Source organism: Schistocerca cancellata, chromosome 9, assembly GCF_023864275.1.
Source record: "Schistocerca cancellata isolate TAMUIC-IGC-003103 chromosome 9, iqSchCanc2.1, whole genome shotgun sequence".
Classification (NCBI taxonomy): domain Eukaryota; kingdom Metazoa; phylum Arthropoda; class Insecta; order Orthoptera; family Acrididae; genus Schistocerca; species Schistocerca cancellata.
The window spans coordinates 174,753,194-174,773,594 of NC_064634.1; positions in this window are offsets into that span (position 1 = coordinate 174,753,194).

Below are 20,401 nucleotides of genomic sequence, written 5' to 3' on the forward strand. Positions count from 1 at the left end.
ATTTGTAGTTTTAGCTTGACGATGTCCACTATGGACAAACGATAGTTACTTTTATTCTGAAGAAGGTTCGATTATCCCGACTGAAACCTAGGTAAATCTAGGTAAACGTTGCAACTGAGGCTGTTGGTTATTAAAATTAAAATTAATATTTATACAGTTGCTGACAAGACCGCGAAATGTTGAAAATATTTAAATGTTGAAAATATTCAAATTACATGACCTGACAGCGTCTCTCGCATTCAGTGTCTGTAAATAAACTGGCAGATACGTGTATATTACAAACATATCAATCTTTCACGCCATTGGCTCACATGTCGGAAAAAAAACATTCATTTTACGTTTGACAACTACAAGCTATAATTCAAGAGAACGTAGCTGTTTTGTACACTATGACAGGTCGCCTTTTACCAAAGTGATGCTATATCATACCAGCATTTACGAAACAAATCATGAGAGCCTGTCTTCCGCTGTGTAGGTGGGGTTCCCTAGCAATCTCCTTCACACACCAGGCGGCACGTCATTAATATCAGTTTGATAGGCTAAGTAACTAAACTGATCATGAGACCCAGTTTGCATGGCAAGTATTTTTTTTCTTTTGATGTAGTCGGATTAAACTCACCAGGTAGGTCAGGTGGGAATCCGTGGAGGGAAGACGATGTTACTTTGAGGAACAAACTTGAGAACTGACATCTGAAGCTGACCGCAGAGGGATTCTACGGTTAACACCACACATTTTGGGTAAGAACTGTGCTATTAAAAACACGATCGTAGCGACTATGTTACTGTCACCCTGCATAAAAAGCGGTCTTGAGTCGCTGATAGTGTTACGCTTTTGGGTAGAGATGCTGTCTGCGATTTGGAATCAAGTGTATTCATTCTACCACGTACTTGCATTGTATCTTATAGAGACGTCTTTTAATGATTACAGCCACTGGTGAATCATATTCGTGTCACCCTCATATCTCGAAACGAGTTACCTTTTTCAAATCTCTATGATAAGGATCCTATACAGCAAAAACACCAGCGCTATTTCTTAGAGAGTCCGTCTGCATCTTGGTCGTGATCGAACTCGCTTCCACAGTTCGATGTCAAGTTCCATCACCTGTAACGTAGGATGACCGTATCCAACAGACTATCAATCACACAAGAGGGTTCCTGTATTGTTCCTTCATAAGGAGTTTAATACACTGTTTTTTCGGTTGTAACACTCCGAATCAAAAAAATTGTTCAAATGGCTCTGAGCAATATGCGACTTAACTTCTGAGGTCATTAGTCGCCTAGAACTTAGAACTAATTAAACCTAACTAACCTAAGGACATCACACACATCCATGCCCGAGGCAGGATTCGAACCTGCGACCGGAGCGGTGGCTCGGCTCCAGACTGTAGCGCCTAGAACCGCACGGCCACTCCGGCTGGACACACTCCGAATCAGTGTACACCGTGATACACTTTGTTTTTTCTACCATGACATGGAGATCCATTTCAGCTGCTGCTAAGCTGACATTAACACGTTTTGATCCTTTGGCTTTCACAGAAAGCTGAACATTGCATGGCATAAACTGTACAGCTACCACAACACAGGGTGGTAGAAATAAAACACAGAGGTGATGTTTCTCATTCACAAAAATGTGGAAGACAACGCAACATATAGAAACTGGAAGAGTTTGCGGGATTGTAGAGCGCTTCCAACAGCTTTTGAAAGGTGATGACCTGTACAGTTAATCTCAGCTTCCCGTCGACAGGGTAGCGGATGTCTCGGTGCTCCATTTCGAAAAGCATTGTTCCTTCATTTTGCAGCCACGTACAAGATTATTGTTCCAATGTTGACTATCATCGGAAGGTGCTGTTCACAATACGCGTGGGGTAGTACAAATAAAGACATATTGTCACCTTATTGGTAAAAAAAATTAAATGAAATAAAAATAAAAACACGAGAAGGACATATCAGCATATAGAAATCGAACCAGTTTGTAGCATTGAGGAACGCTACCAATCAACTGTATGGACGTGATCACCTCTACATTTAATTCTATGCTCCACATCGACAAGTAACAGATATCTGATGTTCTGCCAAAGCTCCCTCCATCTCAGGCAAGTGGCGTCAGTCAATCATTATGCAGTACTCATCAGCCTACCCAGTGGGCACTCAGGTTGAGAAAGACACTGTTGACACAGAACGATGTACTATAATACACACCGCAGTTGACAGCGTGATGAATTTTACTCAAACGTCAGAGAGAGCTATGTTGTTGTGGTCTCCAGTCCTGAGACTGGTTTGATGCAGCTCTCCATGCTACTCTATCCTGTGCAAGCTTCTTTATCTCCCAGTACTTACTGCAACCTACTTCCTTTTGAATCTGCTTAGTGGATTCATCTCTTGGTCTCCCTCTACGATTTTTACCCTCCACGCTGTCCTCCAATGCTAAATTTGTGATCCCGTGACCCCTCAGAACATGTCCTACCAACCGATCCCTTCTTCTTGTCAAGTTGTGCCACAAACTCCTCTTCTCCTCAATCCTATTCAATACCTCCTCATGAGTTATGTGATCTACCCATCTAATCTTCGGCTTCTTCTGTAGCACCACATTTCAAAGGCTTCTATTCTCTTCTTGTCCAAACTATTTATCGTCCATGACATTTAAATCCTTCCTGACATTTAAATCTATACTCGATGTTAACAAATTTCTCTTCTTCAGAAACACTTTACTCGCCATTGCCAGTCTACATTTTATATCCTCTCTACTTCGACCATCATCAGTTATTTTGCTCCCCAAATAGCAAAACTCCTTTACTACTTTAAGTGTCTCATTTCCCAATCTAATTCCCTCAGCATCACCCGACTTAATTCGACTACATTCCATTATCCTCGTTTTGCTTTTGTTGATGTTCATCTTATATCCTCCTTTCAAGACATTGTCCATTCCGTTCAACTGCTCTTCCAAATCCTTTGCTGTCTCTGACAGAATTACAATGTCATCGGCGAACCTCAAGGTTTTTATTTCTTCTCCATGGATTTTAATACCTACTCTGAATTTTTCTATTGTTTCCTGTACTGCTTGCTCAATATAAAGATTGAATAACATCGGAGAGAGGCTACGACCCTGTCTCTCCCTTCCCAACCGCTGCTTCCCTTTCATGCCCCTCGACTCTTATAAATGCCATCTGCTTTCTGTACAAATTGTAAATAGCCTTTAGCTCCCTGTATTTTATCCTAGCCACCTTCAGAATTTGAAAGAGAGTATTCCAGTCAACCTTGTCAAAAGCTTTCTCTAAGTCTACAAATGCTAGAAACGTAGGTTTGCCTTTTCTTAACCTATTTTCTAAGATAAGTCGTAAGGTCAGTATTGCCTCACGTGTTCCAACATTTCTACGGAATCCAAACTGATCTTCCCCGAGGTCGGCTTCTACCAGTTTTTCCATTCGTCTGTAAAGAATTCGCATTAGTATTTTGCAGCTATGACTTATTAAACTGATAGTTCGGTAATTTTCGCATCTGTCGACACCTGCTTTCTTTGGGATTGGAATTATTACATTCTTCTTGAAGTCTGAGGGTATTTCGCCAGTCTCATACATCTTGCTCACCAGATGGTAGAGTTTTGTCAGGACTGGCTCCCCCAAGGCCGTCAGTAGTTCCAATGGAATGTTGTCTACCCACGGAGCCTTGTTTCGACTCAGGTCTTTCAGTGCTCTGTCAGACTCTTCACGCAGTATCGTATCTCCCATTTCATTTTCATCTACATCCTCATCCTTTTGCATAATATTGCCCTCAAGTACAACGCCCTTGTATAGACCCTCTATATACTCCTTCCACCTTTCTACTTTCCCTTCTTTGCTTAGAACTGGGTTTCCATCTGAGCTCCTGATATTCATACAAGTGGCTCTCTTTTCTCCAAAGATGCCTTTAATTTTCCTGTAGGCAGCATCTATCTTACCCCTAGTAAGATAAGCCTCTACATCCTTACATTTGTCCTCTAGCCATCCCTGCTTAGCCATTTTGCACTTCCTGTCAATCTCATTTTTGAGACGTTTTTATTGCCTTTTTTCTGCTTCATTTACTGCGTTTTTATATTTTCTCCTTTCATCAATTAAATTCAATGTTTCTTCTGTTACCCAAGGATTTCTACTAGCCCTCGTCTTTTTACCTACTTGATCCTCTGCTGCCTTCACTACTTCATCCCTCAGAGCTACCCATTCTTCTTCTACTATATTTCTTTCCCCCATTCCTGTCAATTGTTCCCTTATGCTCTTCCTGAAACTCTGCACAACCTCTGGTTCTTTCAGTTTATCCAGGTCCCATCTCCTTAATTCCCACCTTTTTGCAGTTTCTTCAGTTTTAATCTGCAGTTCATAACCAATAGATTGTGGTCAGAGTCCACATCTGCCTCTGGAAATGTCTTACAATTTAAAACCTGGTTCCTAAATCTGTCTTACCATTATATAATCTATCTGATACCTTCTAGTATCTTCAGGATTCTACCATGTATACAACTTTCTCTTATGAATCTTGAACCCAGTGTTAGCTATGATTAAGTTATGCTCTGTGAAAAATTTTACCAGGCGGCTTCCTCTTTCATTCCTTACCCCCAGTCCATATTCACCTACTATGTTTCCTTGTCTCCCTTTTTCTACTCTCGAATTCCAGTCACCGATGACTATTAAATTTTCTTCTCCCTTCACCACCTGAATAATTTTTTTTATCTCATCATACATTTCATCAATTTCTTCATCATCTGCAGAGCTATTTGGCATATAAACTTGTACTTCTGTAGTAGGCATGGGCTTCGTGTCTATCTTGGCCACAATAATGCGTTCACTATGCTCTTTCTAGTAGCTTACCCGCACTCCTATTTTTTTTATTCATTATTAAACCTATTCCTGCATTACCGCTATTTGATTTTGTATTTATAACCCTGTATTCACCTGACCAGAAGTCTTGTTCCTCCTGCCACCGAACTTCACTAATTCCCACTATATCTAACTTTAACCTATCCATTTCCCTTTTTAAATTTTCTAACGTACCTACCCAATTAAGGGATCTGACATTCCACTCTCCGATCCGTAGAACGCCAGTTTTCTTTCTCTTGATAACGACGTCCTCTTGAGTAGTCCCCGCCAGGAGATCCGAATGGGGGACTATTTTACTTCCGGAATATTTTACCCAAGAGGACGCCATCATCATTTATCCATACAGTAAAGCTGCATGCCCTCGGGAAAAATTACGGCCGTAGTTTCCCCTTGCTTTCAGCCGTTCGCAGTACCAGCACAGCAAGGCCGTTTTGGTTATTGTTACAAGGCCAGATCAGTCAATCATCCAGAGTGTTGCCCTTGCAACTACTGAAAAGGCTGCTGCCCCTCTTCAGGAACCACACGTTTGTCTGGCCTCTCAACAGATACCCCTCCGTTGTGGTTGTACCTACGGTACGGCTATCTGTATCGCTGAGGCACGCAAGCCTCCCCACCAACGGCAAGGTCCATGGTTCAAGGGAGGGGGGGGGGTGAGAGCTATATCAAACCGCATTCGGGAACCCGTTTAGAAACAGAGTGAGCTGAGTTAATGCTATAGGACCATGTTTTGAGCACTCGGTGGAAATGGGAGCATGTAGTCGTAGCTTTGCCACCCGTGTTTGATGTGTAAGGTCAGAGCCAAACGATGCCTGCTCCTGCAACATGACGTAATATAAAAGACAGTACGAACGGTTACGGTTGGGTTTCTTATCGGGAAAATTAGGAAGACTCAACTTCATACTGGCACTGCAGCCCAAAGCAGATCTACGTCCCTCAGAGTCCATTCACGCCTGTTATCCAAACATTCAATTATCGTTATTCTGTACCATCCAACAGAGAAAAATTACGAACTATAAAAGCTTTTGTTTTGTCTATGACCGTTGCTTCAAGGCGTGCCGCATATCGCAATAGACTGGCCTGCAGCCATAGAGTGTCTGGCAGAAAAACGGCAAAGGGGCTGTGCCGCAAGGCGGTTGATGGAGCAACTGGCCATTTGAAGAAGCATGTGTCTTCTCTGTAGATGGATGGATGGAGGGGGTGAAACGTCCTCTTTGAAAAATTATACATGACTGTCCTTAAACTGACACACAATATTTTTAGCGCAACGCAATCTGACTTTCAAAAATCCCTACAAAAGGATGGCCCTGACTAACATTAACCTATACCTTTCACAAATCACTTACCTCACCAAAAATCTTCGTTTCTCGAACTACTGCAATACGGCGAGCGCCACTACTGCCAGCTAAATAAAAGATTCAAACTACTGAAGATACTAACTACTGATAGGCATAGTTAGCAAATGAAAGATTTTAATAGTGAACAAACAATGTATTTACCTTAATAGACACAATATATATAGTAGTTCATGACATCCATTCTGTACTCAAAATTCCGCCATCTAATTTCCCACATCCACCACTGCTGGCGGCACACCTCCAACTGCGCAACACTACGCCCCGTTCACATCCAGCTGCCCAACACTACAATGGCAGACAACAATGCAAACTAGCCACAGACTGCATACAACACAGCCAGTGATTTTCATACAGGGAGCGCTACGTGGCGGCGGCGTTACCAATAAAGGAACCTAAACAGCCTACTTACATAGCCCCCATGCTCCCCACAAAAAATTTTACAAATTGTTTTGGGCACTGGGCAATACATATTTGTTAAAATTTTTCATAATCGTAATTACAATAACAAAGAAATCAAATCCACACACTTACTGATACAAAGTTGGTCAAAAGCTAAAATTTTCTCACAGTCCATAAAGATAGTCCTGATCATTCATCATAATAGTAGTTACAGTTTTTTTTTACAAAGTCTCATTAGTAAAAGAAATTGCACACAGAAGTAGTGGATTTCCATGCAGTCTTGAAGAAGTAGTGTTGTCCTTCCAACAGGAAGACAGTGCTGCCTCTTGACGTGCAGACAGGTAATAGGCCACAACAGTGCAAACCCACAGCAGAGTCAGTCGAAGTTTTGAAGAATATTGGTAGGTAGGTCATCACAGAGTAGACCCACTGCAGTCCTGGTAGAGATTACGGAATTGGTAGGCCACCAGAGGTGCAGACCCACTGCAGTCCTTGTAGAAATAATGGTACTGGTGGGTCATCAAAGATGCAGACCCACTGTAGTCCTTGTAGAGATGGCCAGCAGCCATCTGTTGTAACTGTGCAAGTGCACAATCACCATTGAAGAGTCTTGCGGATAATAGAGCAAGTCCATAACCACCACTTGTGCACTCACAAAGTTTTTGGAATTGTCCTTAGAACCAGCAATGCTGTTATCCAGTCCCTTGCTGAATTATCAACACACGTGCAAACAATAACAGTCCCTGCTTCTCACATATTGTCCATATACTATGACCAACAGAAATGTGTGCAGTGAAATTTAACTTACAAGTTACTTAATTTTATGAATTGGTGTCAATTACAATTTTATAACATAAGAATACAATAACAAAGGTACAAAATACATCATTAAAGAACATAACAATACAGATAACATTTGTAGTACATGCTTTACAAAAGAATCGAAATAACATATACATCAGTGTTATGGGAATTATGACATGAGTACATACATAAAAGATCAGAATAACTTTCGAAACATCAACTTCACACATGAGCATTAAAACAAAACAGAATAAATAATTTCTAAGCATATTTACAAGGTAAATAACATATTATTAATGCCAATTATATTTGAGGATAACAGTATTCCTCATCATAGTGAATGTAGCTTAGTATTAGAAGAGAAAAAATTCTATGAAAGAGTACACAGAGACAGGAAGGAAACAAATACACAAGGGTACACAAACACATAGTGGGATAACACAAAAGGAAAGGACAGGGTTTGTTTTACTGCAGTATTTTGCATGGAGATCTCCCTTGGTTCATCATTATTCCCAAAAGTCCTATCTATACCTGCTTTCTGTACTTTTTTCATATAACTTCTCAATGCATTTCTTCCAATTCATTGCAACTCATTCTCTTATATAGTCTACCCCCTCTTAAGTTAACTTAAATATACTGAGCTCAGATATATATACCATGGGACGAGGCAATGCAGCAGCACATAACAAATTAACACAAACAGCAAGGACAAAAAAAATACAAACTGGCAAAGTAAGCAACAATATTACAACTAATATAAGGCAATGAGCAGCAAACAAGAAAAATAAATCAGTAGTAAACTGGTTTAGCAGAGTAACACAAAGTCAAATTCAGTAACACTATGCCTGGCAAACAGCAGCAGCAAATGAAATAACTTATATCTAAACATGACATAGCTCAAGCAGAAAAAAACATTACACTAAAGACAATAATGCAGACAAGGGAAATGTATATTCACATCTTAATGTCTATGTAATTAAAGTGGTGCACCACAAAAACTAATTCTACAAAAAATTACCAAGTACTTGAAAAGAAAATTATATATGCAGTTATTGTTATCAGTACCTTCTTATTGTTCTTTCCATTCCAAGAGCTCCTTTTTCGAAGAATGTGGATCATAAAATAATTATTTAATAGATCTGTTGACAGAAAGTGTTCACATTAGCAAATGCATTTAAGTTTATTTTATAAAACTAATGCTGAAACACAGCTGGAAACCAGATATTAAACAAAATGAGCAATCTCTCAACTACAAAGACAATAGATGTAAAATGTTTCTCATCATTTCATTAGGCATTTTAGTAAATATCATAAATTATGAGCTCCACAGTATGCTTTCAACAAGGAAATGTCAATAAAGAGGATAATGGCCTCCCATTTCTTTTTTTCTGCCTGTGCCTCTGAAAAGGCACACACTAATGGCTTTTTCTCCAGGCGTCTGACACAGCTGGGTGCCCACGATGCATTACGTGCAGGTGGTCACTTAACTTTCTTACGGAAATATTTACGACAGCAGTTTCCGCTACAGTGACAGTCTCATATAAAAATATTTCACAGGTCAAGAATTTGTGTTGCGAATGTGTAGAAACAAAATCGTATGAATATAACATTGTCCAAAACATTTTCGTCGGTATTGTAATACATTCACGCATTTACATACATTTCATAACTCTTAAAGTACGATTCTTGGTTTCCAACATCCTTTTCATAAATCAGAGTCCCTAACCACTACTCCTTATTCCTTACCTTACTACACATATACATATTCGTCGACAATTCTTCAATATATCATCTTAATAAATATGTAGCATAATCAAATTCCTTATATGACATCGGCTTATTGATCATAAACATACCTCAACAGCATAATACACATCGTCGTCATAAAAATAACATCATAACACCTCAGTCAAATCTCAAAAACGTCGTAGCTTTCTGCAATAATTTCAAAACCTAAAGAAAATTCTCTGCTCATTTCAGTAGTGTCATCTACCTCAAACGTACTTTAAAAATCATGATCTCATATCAAATACATCATTCAAAGCTCTCATAGTATCACAATGGTTCCGAAAAAATATGAACAATTCACACAGTACAGACAAAATACAGTTTCATAAGTGTGAAGTTATCCAACTGTGTAGTTACGTAAACATGTGTCACTGATGTAGTAAAAAAAGTTTATCTCTCAGTTAAATGATCAGATAGCTGTGTAATTATATGTTAGAGAAATATGGTACCGATGTGTAAAGTTGAGTAAGCAAATACCATATTAGCTAGGGCTCCTTGTGCTTGCCAAACACATGGTACACAAAGTAAGCGTGTACCCCCCTGAGGATCAATGTAATTATACCCTCAGGTGTTACAGAGTACAGCAATGGAATGAAATGTATCACAGAAATCCTTTGTACCATTGTACTTCAAATATCTTTAAAAATAAATGTTTTAAGTACAAAATTAATCACTCAAATACATGTACTGTAGCGCTAAACTGTGCGTCTTGTTGTAAGATAATCTCTGTGGAAGTGTCGTATTTATCGTCCTCCGAAAGCTAAGTTCTGCAAAAGTCATTGTACTTACTTCATGATAAACAAAAGTGAAATGCTTTGCATATGGATATCTTAGTTATTACGCTTATTGCCGTGGTGATGAAAGTACTGTGCTGTAACGTATTGTTGTCCTACGGAAAAGGCTGTCTCCTTGTAGCTATAGCACAAAAGTTACTACTAAAACATGTTTTACTTTACAGAAGAATTCAGAAAAACTGTGCAGATATAAAACAGATACAACGCAAAAACAACATTGTATATTGTCACTCATTAGTAGCGTCGTGATAAAATCGTGTAGCTGTCACATAAACTAACCACTGTGTCATCTGGTATCTCACTGAAAGTACTTTAAATCCAGAATGTATTTTCAAGTAAACTAAAATGTTGCATTAAAATCTCATTAGCAGTACTGGCAAATGTTCTAAGTATGTGAGCTTTATAATCGTTACGTAATCGTGCAACTAACAAGCAAGAATGTACACACGCAATAACACTGTGACGTCTGTTCACTATAACAATGCATTCGTAATTGCTGTTTAAATAAGTTCTCTTGGTTCTTGATTGGATATTTAACTTCAAACATTGTTGCATGGTAACAGTTTCTAAGTCTTACAATGCATAGTAGAAATGTGAAGTGAAGAGTTTTATGGCAAAGACAAAATTAAAAAGCAGATTATCTTTCAATAAACGGTTTTACATGTGAAATGTGGTGTAAAACTTTACTCTTCCTAGTACGCAGAGTTTCAACTTGAACGCAATTATCATGCGGTATACGTCGGTAAGGAATGCTAAAATTTTTCTCAAGGTTAGCGTCTATGTTATTTTTCTCTGAGCCAGCCGGCGCACGCTGCTGCCTGCGGTGTGAGTCGTTGTCTGCTATCTCTTTGTTGGCGTGCGTCGTTATTGGGATTAGGAGACCTAATTTCTACAAATTCACCTTGACGAGAAGGCCCTGCCCTGTTTGAAGCTCGCCAGCTCTGATGGAATTCAGGTCTGTCGTTTTGTTGGTAGTTTACATAGTTTCTTGTTTGTCGGTCATGTGGTGGAGAATTTCTCCCTCAATCGTAACGGCGTGGTGGTCCGTTGCGTCTGAAGTTATTCTGTCTCCCTTGATAATAATTATTTTGGTTCTCATATTGTCTGTTTCTATGGTTGTCTCTGTCACATTCATTATTACGAAAATGCGATCTTTCTCTGTAACTATTACTCTGCCAGTGGTTGTCATATGGGTGGTGTCTGTCACGATTTACGTTGTAAGAATAGCTTTGTCGTATCCAGTTATTATTTCTTTCATCGCGGAATTGCGACGGATGTGACCTGTAATTGTTGTGTTCCTGTTTTCGCGTCCCGCGATTGTCAGTGTCGATTTCCAATTCTTGTAACAGTCCCTGAAAAGCTTCAATGTCGTCTTTGCAATGTCCTGCTAAAATAATATGTCGTAAATGTTCAGGCAGTTTGATTAAGCAAATGCGGATGAGTTCTGAGGGGCTGTATGGGTTTGACAGGTACTGATTCTTGTGCAACATGTCTTCAAAATGTTTCACAAGACTGGAAAATTCAGATTGTTCGAAATGTTTCATCATTATGATGCTATGTTTTACTCGGTCTTGTGTAGCTTGAGACCAATATGCTGAGAGGAAGGCATGATAAAATTCTCCTTCACTGTGACAATCGTGAATGACCGATCGCATTCTTACAGCTGGTTCATTCTCTAAATAGCCACACATAAATTCTGATCTGTGCTCTAATGACCAGTTGGGAGGAAAACAATGAGAGATTTGATGGAGCCACGCTTGTGGATGAATGTCGTTGCCGGCATTCTTAAACGTTTTGAATTTACGTGTAGTAATGAACAGCTTATAGTCAAAATCATCATGTCGGCGAGTCGCATGTCGGTCATTGTTACGTCGTGTCGGCGGTTCCATCTCAAAATTCGGTGCACATTGCCAATTTCTTTCATAACTTCCGAAATGCCCTGTGTTATTATTTTGTGGCTGTTCCGTATTTCTATGTCCCTCTTCCTGAATTGGGGCGCGAGTGTCCTCTGAAATACGTAAATTCTTGTATTACTTGTGTCAGCTGATCTTGTACTTCCCGGATTTCTCTTTTGTATTGCATATTAATTTGATCCTGATTTTGTTTGAATTTCTTAATTTGTTCATACTCTTCTGTGTCAGTGATGGCTACAGGTCTCATGATTTTCATGAACAATGGTTTTTAGTTCTTTTATGGCTGCTTCGTGATTCTGTAATGCATTTTCATGCCGCGAAAAAATAGGTTGAAAATGCTCACAAATTTGTGTTTTTACGTCATTACAGACTTTTTGACATTTCGATTCAATGTTAAGTAACTCAGTAGTTAAATCTTCACGTGTTTATTCAAGTGTGGTGTCTAACTTCCGAAGATTTTGTTCCATTGTGTCTAACTTTTGAAGCTTTTGCTGTGTTTGTCTCTGATTTTGCTCCATTGTGTCTAACTTTTGAAGATTTTGTTCCATTGTGTCTAACTGTTGCTGTGTTTGTCTCTGGTGTTGTTCCATTGTGTCTAACGTTTGAAGCTTTTGTCCCATTTGTTGCATTAATTGTAATAACAATGCACTGGTGTCTGAAACATGTTCTTCAGTGCTTTTCGGCAGTGAATTTGCACCCACCGGCAACATTCACATTTTGACAAGCGGAAAATGTGTCTTGACTCATTTGAAAAAACGGTGAGAACCCAAAACCTGAGTCTACAGTATTTACAATATTGTGTTCTGTCATTCCCGATTCCTGAGGCGAGCTGTTGCCGACCGATCGATCGATAATGCTTCCCTGTTCACTACCTGTTTCACAGTCTACTCCATTATTTGACGCCTGCTCCATTTCCCTATACACAGTTACCAAATTACTACTTTGAATATTAGTTAATTCATTACATGGTGGCCGTGCGGTTCTAGGCGCTCCAGTCCGGAGCCGCGCAGCTGCTCCGGTCGCAGGTTCGAATCCTGCCTCGGGCATGGGTGTGTGTGATGTCCTTAGGTTAGTTAGGTTTAAGTAGTTCTAAGTTCTAGGGGACTGATGACCACAGCAGTTTAGCCCCATAGTGCTCAGAGCCATTTGAACCATTTTTTCATTACATGGTGGCGCTAACACACTGCTTTCGTCTTCACTGTCATTTCTCAGTTTACTTTGGAGCCTAGTATTACGTTTTTCACACGCCATTATTGTCACAATATTTCACACGATAACACAGAAAAGCACAATTTGAAGAGCAAAAATAAGAGAACACATTAACATGGCACTGAAAATAATATCTAGTTAATTGCAGCTGCGAAATACTTGGTGCAAATCTACATGCGCGCCACACCCGTTTTACTGTACAACAATGAAAGACTGCAACTACAAAGGAAATTCTCTCTATAATTACGCGCTAGCAATAAAGAATAGCTACACTAATTACACAAACTACAAGAAAAAATCAGAAGATTCCAGTGAGGTATCCTAGGCTAAGGGTCGACATATGAAACGTCCCCTTTGAAAAATTACACATGACTGTCCTTAAACTGACACACAATATTTTTATCGCAACGCAATCTGACTTTCAAAAATCCCTACAAAAGACTGGCCCTGACTAACATTAACCTATACCTTTCACAAATCACTACTGAAGGCACTAACTACTGAAAGGCATAGTTAGCAAATGAAAGATTTTAATAGAGAACAAACAATGTATTTACCTTAATAGTCATAATATATATAGCAGTTCATGACATCCATTCTGTACTCAAAAATCCGCCATCTCATTTCCCACATCCACCACTGCTGGCGGCTCACCTCCAACTGCGCAACGCTACGCGCTGTTCACATCCAGCTGCCCAACACTACAATGGCAGACAACAATGCAAACTAGCCACAGACTGCACACAATACAGCCAGTGATTTTCATACAGAGAGCGCTACGTGGCGGCGGTGTTACCAATATAAGAACCTAAACAGCCTACTTACAGGAGGCAAGAGGTGGGGGGGGGGGGGGGGAGGAGGCATGAGGGGAACTGAGAGGGCCTTGGTTTTCGAAGAGAACGCACTGAGCCGCGCGTGACTCACGTTCGTGCCATCTCTCTCTTATCACAATCTGTTTTTACTGTATTGCCACCTCGTTTTGTTAATTCAATTACTGGTATTACTGAGTTGCTTCCTTGCCTGTCAGAGAGCGGCAGCAGCAGCGCTTATTTATATATGCCCGCCGTATTATCTTTGCTGGGCTGCTATTACCTCCTGGTTGTCGTGTGTTGGGAGGGGAGTTTGTATCTGGCAGTGAGTTGCAACGCGCCAGGAGTGGAGTTCGGACCTGGCAGTTAGACATTTGGGACGCGGCAGGAGTCGGTCGGGTTGCAGCGGTAGTGAGGTTCGGATAGCCATGACTCGCCCGGCACACATGGTTTCAGTAGGGACGGTCTTGGTTGATCGAAGGTTGGTCGTCTTACTGGACGAAGCGATTGTTCGCCGATCGTTTATGGGTTGGCGATGTGTGTGTCTTAACTCGTCATTCGTCATCGTCACTACACAGTCACTGCTTTTACCATTGGTCGCGTTCTTCGCGCAAGTGTTTTTGATATTGTGTGTAGCTTGTGATGTCGACTGCCCAGTTAGTGCTGTTTCTGTGTTGATGTGTAGCAGTTGGTCGGTTGGCGCAGTCGTGACGTAGCACTAGTGGGACATGCAGCGTCAGGAAGATGCGGATAGCCATCACTTGCCCGACGACTGCCGACGCACATGTTTTGCGTGGGGACGACTTTGGTTGACCGTCGGTCGGTCGTCTTGTTAGACGACGGATATTTTTCCGGCGATTGCTTATGGGTTGGCTGTGTGCGCCGACTCGTGGTTCGTCCTCATTATGGTACAGTCACTGCCGTGAGCAAGGTCTAGTCCTCGTGCAGATGTTCGTGGGTCTGTGTGTAGTTTATGTGATTTTAACTGACAAGTTTATTTAAGTGTTGCCGGCTTACTGCCTCCGAGTTAGTCGGCGTTTCATTAAACGACATGGATTTTCGGGTCGTTCACCCCTTATGGGTCGTTTGGGATCCGTTCTTGTTTGGTTCCACAGTCTCTGCCGTCAGCATCGTTGGAACATTGGTGCAAGTGCAGAGCAGAACCGTGGTGCAAGTGTGGAGCATTGGTCTGTTGACGGTCTGTCGGTTGAGTTGCCGTTGGATTCAGCATAGTTGGGCCGACTACCTGTCTCACCTAAGTGAATGTTAGTATTTCAAGTGCTGGCCGATCCCCCCCGAAACTTCTGAGCGGCGTTAGCTGCAATGCCTTTTCTTATTTCCTGTTGTGTGTATTTGTATGGCTCATAGCTGATGTTTTGAATTAAACTTGCATTGTTTTTAGTTGTGTGCCTTCAGCCGCTTTAAAATTAAATTTCCTTACTTGTCAAGTGCTTGATTGTTTGGGCCTTCAGCCTCATTAAAAATCTTGCTTAAAGATAAAGCCTTGAGCCTTCTGTCTACTAAAAAATCATTTTAGTTATGTTTTAAGTCATGGGCCTTGAGCAGTTTTGAAAGTAAAGTTTCTTGCTTGTCAAGTGTTACATTGTTTGAGGCCTTCAGCCTAATTTAAGATAAGGCTTAGTTGTATAAATTTACTTTCCTTTGGGTTTTAAGTCACGTGGCTTTCAGCGGTTTTTAAACTAAAGTTATTCTCTTTCGAACATCAGACTGTTTGGGCCTTCAGTCGAGTTGAAAATAAGGCTTTCTGCTGTGTTTTATTTTTAAATTTAATTTTACCTTGGATCTTAGATCATGGGCCTTCAGCCGTCTTTAAATTAAACTTGTTTGCTTTTCAAGTGTTAGATTTGTTGGGCCTTCAGCCAAGTTATAAAACTTACTACGTGAGGCCTTCTGCCTTCTAAATATTCTGTTTTGGGTCTGAACTGTTTGTTAATGGCTTTTAGCCTTTTTTAAATTTAAGCATTTGTGCCCTTCAGATAATGTGGTCTATTCAGCTGATAACTAAGTTTAAAAATTTGTGCTGTAATGTTTGGACAAATAATAAAGTTATATGTGTTCGACTGTAACTGACAGCCACTCATTTGGCCCCTTTCCACAGTTCCAAGTACATGTCCTGTCCTGCAGGTTTAGCAGGGCGTTTCACGCACATTCAACTATCACCCCGTTTGCAGTCTTTTAGGACGACGATTTTCCCCAGTACATGTTCTGCATCATGACCCATTCATTATGAGTGCTGGGTTTTTCATGACAAATTCGGAGTGTAATTAGAGCTGTGACGAATTTTTTTCCATCAGTTGTGATAGTGTGTATTGCCTTCCATTACCTGGCCTGCAGCATGGTTTTTGAGCAGGCATGTGTAGTAAACTATGACGTCAAACAGCGATAGATACTGTATGCTTACAGGTAATACACTTTTTAAACTCCTCTCTGTCCAACACCAGCATGTCATCGGTGGAACATATTCCCCACCAAAAAGAATAAAGATAGTACTGTACACTCCTGCCTTTTTCCCACGATCTTGTAGGTGAAGGGTAGAGTTTGAGAGTGTCTGTCACTGCTTTTTGCGAAATTTTTTTCCCAGCATGGTAACACCAGTTGTATGGTATCGCCAATTTTTGAGTTGTATTGCGCTTTCATTCTATCCTCTTGTAGTGCTATGCATATAGTCGTGTAATTAGATCACATCTTTGTGATTAGTTACGTAATTAGGATCGATCTTTGTGTCAGTTTCCTGAACAAAATTAATAAAGTACATTATCCTAAACTTCCTCTGGATGGTTTCCATGTGTTGTGGGGGGGGGGGGGGGGTTACTTGGGCTTCCCATCCAGTAGAATCAGTGTTTGAGTCCCAGAAAGGCACCATGAATTTTAATTTCCCGTCAATTCCCGGGTGTGGGGTGGGGTGGGAAGTCAGCACAGCCCTGGGACAAAGAAATTCCCGGCAAAATTCGAAATTCTCACCAAAATTCTAAATTGCCACCAATAGGGTAGGTTGGGGAACTGGGAGGGTGGAGATGGGGAGGAGGTTGGGGTACACGTGCATTCAGAGAAAAGCATGTGACGTCAAATGGGGGTGGGGGTGGGTATGGTCAGGGGTGGGTGGGCATGGTCATGGTTGGGGTCGGGAGTGCGTGTGGTCGGAGGCAGGGTAATTAATTGATCAATATAATTATTTTGCATCCAATTTGACAAGAAAAGTGGTGTGACGCCACCATCTCGCTACTACTGCCGTACTGTAGGTGGAACCTCAATGGAGGGGTATGTGTTGAGAGGCTAGACAAACTTGTGGCTCCTGAGGAGGGGCAGCAGCCGTTTTACTAGTTGCAGGAGCAACAGTCTGGATAACTGACCGATCTGGTCTTGTAACATTAACCAAAATGGCTTTGCTGTGCCGGTACTGCGAACGGCTGAAAGCAAGGGGAATCAGCAATCATAATTTTTCCTGAGGACATGCAGCTTTACTGTATGGCAAAATGATGATGGCGTCCTCTTGGGTAAAATATTCCACATGTAAAATAGTCCCCCATTCAGATTTCCAGACAAGGACTACTTAGGAGGCTCTCATTATCAGGAGAAAGGAAACTGGCATTCTGCAGATCTGAGTGTGGAATGTCAGATCCCTTAATTCGGTGGGTAAGAAAATTTAAAATGTGAAATGGATAGGTAAAAGTTAGATATAGTGGAGATTAGTGAAGATACTCTAAAACTCGAGACACGTTCGATCTTCGTTTGATGATGATTATCCGGCCAGGATGGCGTATTACATTCTTCCTGATTCCTGAGCCAGTCCTGCGTCTGACTGGAATGACAGTTTGTTTACTTGCGGATGGTGCGGAACTGCGTGAAATGTTTTCGAAACTCAGGGAGGACAGCACCTACCTTACAGCCGTACAATTAGCTGTCTGTACCGCACTTTGTGAATGGAGAGAGAGTTTGGTTCAAAAAGACCGTCGCTGGTAAAAGAACGTTCGTTCAGTTTTAAGGGAACTCTTCGTATGCGTACATACAAATTTCGAACATCTTTGGACCCCTAGAAACTTCAGTTGGATTGACAAAGTAACTATTTATTGTGGAAAGAATCTTCAAAAAAGAGAATAAAGTCTCACATTCATAGTGGAAAGTTTATTCCACACGAAGAATGACGCATGATTGTCAAGGTCAGGGGGATACAAAAAATGGTTCAAATGGCTCTGGGCACTATGGGACTTAACATCTATGGTCATCAGTCCCCGAGAACTTAGAACTACTTAAACCTAACTAACCTAAGGACAGCACACAACACCCAGCCATCACGAGGCAGAGAAAATCCCTGACCCCGCCGGGAATCGAACCCGGGAACCCGGGCGTGGGAAGCGAGAACGCTACCGCACGACCACGAGATGCGGTCCAGGGGGATACACTCGTAAAGCATAGCGATAGCGAGTGTGGAGCTGTCGCCCTTCTGGTGTTCTATATTAGCGAATTAGCCGAGGTAGTAAGAGAGAAACAAAGGGTGTACCAGCGCCATCTTCGAGAAAATGCCGAAGAAACAAGGAACTTAGATTTATTAGTGAAATATAACATGACATCCATGGCAGGTAGACTTTCGCGTATGAAATTCTAAAACATCTGACCAGAGAAGCGTAAGGTATAATTACATGTGCAAACATGGGTTATGCATTGTACAGATCTGTTTTATTATGACAGGGAAGCGGGTGACAGCCTGGAGTAAGAGATCCGGACGCGGTGGCCGAGCGGTTCTAGGCGCTTCAGTGTGGAACCGCGCGACCTTTACGGTCGCAGGTTCGAATCCTGCCTCGGACATGGATGTGTGTGATGTCCTTAGGTTAGTTAGGTTTAAGTAGTTCTAAGTTCCAGGGGACTGATGACCTCAGAAGTTAAGTCCCATAGTGCTCAGAGCCATTTGGAATAAGAGATCAGATAAAATGGGAATCATCTCAGGACTTCGGTCAGTTTTAAAGAAAACTGAAAACAGGAAGACAACAGAAAGTGGTAAAACAAAGGCTGAATTATTGAATACTGGAGACATGACGCTACAGTAGGCGCGGTCACACGTAATAAATCCATCATGAGAAACGAGTAAAGTACCGGATTCTTGGAAAACAGTGGAAGGAACGTCCTAATACCTCAAATCATGAGAGCGCAGAGTTTTCAAAAACTTCAAAGGTATAAATAAGTCTATCCAATTCAATGTAGCTTATGCCTTATACGTAGGAATAACATGAAAGAGACTAAAGAATTTCAGAAACTTTGTTTGGACTAGAGCAAGATGATTTTAAAAAATGGAATTCAGCTGTTTAAAACTTTTATTTCAAATAATATAACAGAGAAAAAATTAACAGGCAAATGCACATACCTTTCTTAGATCTGTCTAAAGCTTTTGATGATGTTAGCAGAAGCAATCTCTGCTCGATTACAGCACGTGGTCGACATCCCACCTAGTTACAGTCGCAAAAAGGGTAAAATCACTACAAAATTAGGAAAAATAAAGACTGAAGAAATTTTTACAAACAAGGGACGGCAGAAAATGTGTCAGCTGTTATTAACCCTTTGTGACACATCAGTAAACGACAGCATCAAAAGTTGAAGGCAACATTTAGATGTGCACCACATAATACTCCTAAACAGGTTTTTGAGCAACGAAGGCTTTCTATCTTGAAGACGAGTAACCCCAGAAAGTTATGGCACATGAAGTTACTGAAAGAAAACATACAAAATAGTCAACTTACTGTTTTGTCTCTCCCCAATATTTGCAGTGATTCTAAACGCGAATGTGGCTGAAGAAGGTTGTTTTAATAGTTCCAAAATGCACTTTTTCCAGTTTAAATTGTAATAAATATGGAAATTTAAATATTTTAAAGTTTTCACCATATTTATTATTTATTCACCATGTGTGTTACAGTTATCGTTGGTATAGTACCCCTAGATGTGCAGAACTCAATATGTTCCGTCTTTTTAAAATTGAGGGCGAGACCATTCGCAGGAAAAAAATAAGAAACGAATCTGTGCTTTAAGAACTATAATAAAAGTCGAGACAACTGAAAGAAGAATAAATATGAGTCGGAACTGGTGGCAGAAACGTATAGAAATGATGGCCAATGTTTTGGATACCTTCTAAATCAAATGGAAGAAGATACACAGAACGAAAAAAAAGATTGGAATACAAATTGTGAAATATAATTGATGAGGTGTAGAGGAAGATACGCAGTATTAAATATGTTGTTCAAAATTATTTATTTACTTGTCTAACCATGGATCAGTATCACCAGGTTAAATGTAGTGGCTGATTATTTATTGAAGATTGAAAGTATAGTTAAAGCGTGACTGTAAGGGTTTGACCAAATTAAAAATTTATATATACAGGGTGGGCCATTGATAGTGACCGGGATAAATATCTCATGAAATAAGAGTCAAACGAAAATACTACAAAGAACGAAACTTGTCTAGCTTGAAGGGGGAAAC